This window comes from Phoca vitulina, unplaced genomic scaffold (assembly GCF_004348235.1).
Source record: "Phoca vitulina isolate PV1807 unplaced genomic scaffold, GSC_HSeal_1.0 scaffold9, whole genome shotgun sequence".
NCBI classification, from domain to species: Eukaryota; Metazoa; Chordata; class Mammalia; order Carnivora; family Phocidae; genus Phoca; species Phoca vitulina.
Genome location: NW_022589712.1, coordinates 378,350 through 382,640, shown reverse-complemented (window position 1 = coordinate 382,640; position 4,291 = coordinate 378,350).

Sequence of the window (4,291 nt, the reverse complement as noted above, 5' to 3'; positions counted from 1 at the left end):
TGGGAACACTGTATCATGATGGGAAAGCTGTAACATGATGGGAAAGCTGTAACATGATGGGAACACTGTCCATGGTGGGAACACTGTATCATGATGGGAAAGCTGTAACATGATGGAAACACTGTAACATGATGGGAACACTGTCCATGATGGGAACACTGTATCATGATGGGAAAGCTGTAACATGATGGGAACACTGTCCATGGTGGGAACACTGTCCCATGATGGGAACACTGTCCATGGTGGGAACACTGTCCCATGATGGGAACACTGTATCATGATGGAAACACTACATCATGATGGAAACACTGCATCATGATGGGAACACTGTCCCATGGTGGGAACACTGTATCATGAGGGAAATACTGTAACATGAAGGGACCCCTTCCCATGGTGGGAACACTGTAACATGATGGGAAAACTGTCCCATGGTGGGAACACTATAACATGACAGTAACATGGTATCATGAGGGGAACACTGTAACATGGTGGGAACCCTGTACTCTAACAATTAAACTGCCCCATCATGAGGCCTGGTAACAGCTGCACCAAAGAGCAGGAAAGTGAGGAACACAGCTGACACAGATCGATCTCAACCTGGATATGAAAAAGCATGTGGAGAAATGAGAATGAACTTGGCCAACCCAGCTGCATGGAGGCCCTTCATGTAGTCCAGCTGGGCCTGAGAGTTGGGCATAAAATCAGTGAAGCAGGGAGTCCTATGTGACTGTCACATGCGTGCCTTAGCCACAGAGCCAAAACTTCACTCACCCATCCTTGAAGTTGACAGGGGCTTCTCTGTAGGTGTGGGTCTACAGGGGAGGGTTTCTGGCATCTTTCTTACTTCATCCACAAATTTCCAGTTTGTCTTTCTTTAAAGTTAAGCAAGGATTGGAAGTCAAATGTGAAGCATGTATATTTTTATCATTTTTCCCTCAATCTTTTAACAGGTGTCTTACCCATGGCAAATTTAGAAGCAATGTTTTTAGCAACTTTATCAAATCTTTCCACAACATTTAACTCGATCTTCAAAAAGACATCAGTTCTTTCTTTTTTTCAGACTTCACTGATTTGCATGCCACTTAAATAAATTACATAATTACAATAACAGTCATAAACAGATTTAGGACCGAACACACTAGCTTTGGTCACAGGAAGTGGGGCCAGCAGTGGTCACGGAGCCAGGCCTTGCAGAAGGTGTGTCATAGGCCAGGAAATATCACAACTAACTAAATCACCAATTCAGGCTGAGAAGTACATGTTTACCTTTGCTATATGATGATTAATGATCAAACTAGAGTTTGGGGACTTTAGGGTTTTCCTAAAAGTGAAAAATAAACCAGAAGCCTCCAGCTTTCTAAAACCCTTCAAGAGAATTCACATGTTTTTACTTTATTTGGGTGGATTTTTTCAACTGAAAACCTTTCTCAATTTATATACATGTGTGTATGTATAATGCATGTGTGACATGTTCTTATGTGTAACTGACATGTGGGGGAGTAAGCCCGGCCACAGTCAACTTGCTCACTGGACACAGTACTTGTCAGCATCTCGGGGTGCCTGCAGCTTCACTGACATGCCCGTGGCCTATGGATTGTGCTCAGAAGATGCTCCATGGCAGCAGAAGCTGGCTGCCTCCCACCCCCACCTTCGCCCACCCAGCCCACAGTGCCCACTGGCAGAGCAACTCTCAGAAACCTAGCAGCCTTTCAAAAGAGTTTCCCAGTCTACAACACATGCCCATCTAGATGCTGAGTTGAGGATCCGTCAACATCCAAAGAAGAAGCACCTACAGGAAGCAAAATATCTCCAGTCTAAGCAAATACGACTCTCGCTAGTGCCAGCCACACACTGTTACTGGTCCTCCCAGAAACAGCACGATTTTCCAAATCCCCTCCAGGTCCTGCTCTCAGGCTCCCGGGCCAGTGCTCCAGATTGGAAGCCATGCTGAGGGCACGGGCGATGGGTTCGTTCAGCGCCAGCCCTGCAACTAGGGGCCCTCAGACCCACACTCCTGAGGGTCTGCATCCTGCCACACTCACTGTGATCTTCCTGGGGCCTCGATGAAAAGAGTCCAGCTTGCATGCCACTCCTCCAGGAATGGTTTTGTATCTGGATTTTTGTATTACCAGAATTTTCCAGGACAAACTGATCAGGAGAACCATTGTGTTGGTGGCCCTCCCAGCATGGCAGCTCAGGTGGGGGAGACAAGATACACTGGGAAATCCTGGGATGTTCCCTGCTCCCAAAGTTGGACACATAGATTCCCCAGTCCCCCTTGCAGTGAGAGGACAGACTTGCCGAAGAACAGGCAGCCCTCAGCCTGGTCAGGAAGGGGCAGGGAGTCTGCCCCGGTGTGGGTCCTCATTAGCCCCCCGTGGAGAGCCAACCAAGCAGCAGGTCAGCCTCCTACTGCCTGACCCCTGCCTCCGCTCATTCTTCCACAGATTAATTCCCCAAGCTGACAAATTACAGTGCCCGGTGTGCCCAGGGTCACTCAGTCACACTGGGTTCTGGTCAGTGTCAACCAGGGCTTTACCCAAGGGTTGGGGGAAAGTGATGGAGGAGAAGGCATCCAAACACACATGTGTGAGCTCAACCCAGAGAGGGGGGCTGCTCAGGCAGAGCATTCTCAAGAACCTGCCAACAGCAGAATAGGGCCAGGCGGGATTGGAGTGATGCGAAAGCCACTTTGCACCAGACTTTTTAGGATGTTTGAATATGCAGGAGGTCCTCCACGAAGAAACATACAGGCTGTGGAAGCTCTGTTTCAGGACGAGGGTGCTGTCACCCAGAATAATGTCTTGCATTTGTATAATATTTTGCAAAAACATCTTTTACATACACCCATCACTTACCCTCTCAAACTGCAGGATAGTAGGAGAGCAGAAATTACTATCCCTGTTTCTCAAATGGAAAAGCTGAGGCATGGCGTTCAGAGTCACCTCCAGCTCCAGGCTGAGGGCAAATTTCATCCTGTTGGGCAGCCCTGGCCTGCCTGTCAGATGTTGCAGTTCCTAAGACTCACTGTGTGCCAGGGTATTTGTGACTAAAAGAAGGATGTACCAATTAGGTAAGAACAGCGAATCAACTGAAGTGTTTTTACCGAGACTTTCTACCTGCAAAGAATGGTCTAAGTAGCGAGTGACAGGTGGAGAGTGTGAAGTGGGCCACCTCCCAGAGCCCTCTCTAGCCAGGAGGTAAGAAGCAGGCCCTGAGAAATATGCACGGCCCCTGTGGGGGAGGGTCCAGGAACCAGCAGACTGCCACTCCGGGAAGGACTCTGAACACCAACTCTGGAGCAAGGTGACTGCCGTCCTGGGCCGAGGCCACAGCACCAGGCCCCTTCCATGGCCTCATTCCACTTCCCCGCATCTCAGCCTGCAGCCCCTGCTCCTGCCAGAGGAACAAAACCATGGAAAAATGAGGAAAGGCTCATCTCCACGTGGGGCAGGCCCTCACAGGAGGAGGGCAGCCCCTGGGCCCCTCGTCCCCATCCATTCATCTATCTCATCCATTCTCTATCCCTGGCCTTGGTGCACAGTGACAGAGTACCACTGGGCCCCAAGGGTTGGGGTGCAGGTCATCTGGGGCGTAGTCCTGGGCATCAAGGTTTCAAACCTTCCCCATGATTGTAAGGGGCCGCCCAGCAGAGACACCAACCCAGACAGGCCGTGGGACCCGCCCACCAGTGACCGCAGACACTCCCAGGGATAACGTTAGATCCCTACATGTCAACGGACCACACACCACACTCGGTACTTTAAATGCACAGAAGGGGTTCATATAATCCTCATGACAACCCTGTGAAGGCACTATTAATAGCCCAATCACAGATAAAAACACTGAGGCCCAGGAGGGTAGGGGCTTGCTTGAGGCCGTTCAGCAGTGAACAGTGCAGACAAGTTGAACTTTGGCTCTCTTTCACCCTGAGCCGGGCTCCTCCCTTTGGGCTACATATTCTCCCCACGTAACTGGTGAGACCGACCCCGTCGTCGCAAACCTCTCTCCAATCACTTCGTTCTGTACTCATTCTTTCTAACAGGGAAATTGTGGCTTTGCAAATTCTGACCTCAATGTCTACTTCTCATGACTGTAACAATTATAGCTATAGTCCATGAGTATTACACACGTGTGTAAACACATACGTACACATACAGACGTACATCTAGGTCTATGTATACTTCTGCTATCATAAGTCGTAAAACGTGCCTCTCCAGGCAACAAAAAGATTAGGTCAGCACAGACATGTCTCAGTGGTGCTTTTAAGACCATGAATTGATTCTGCTGC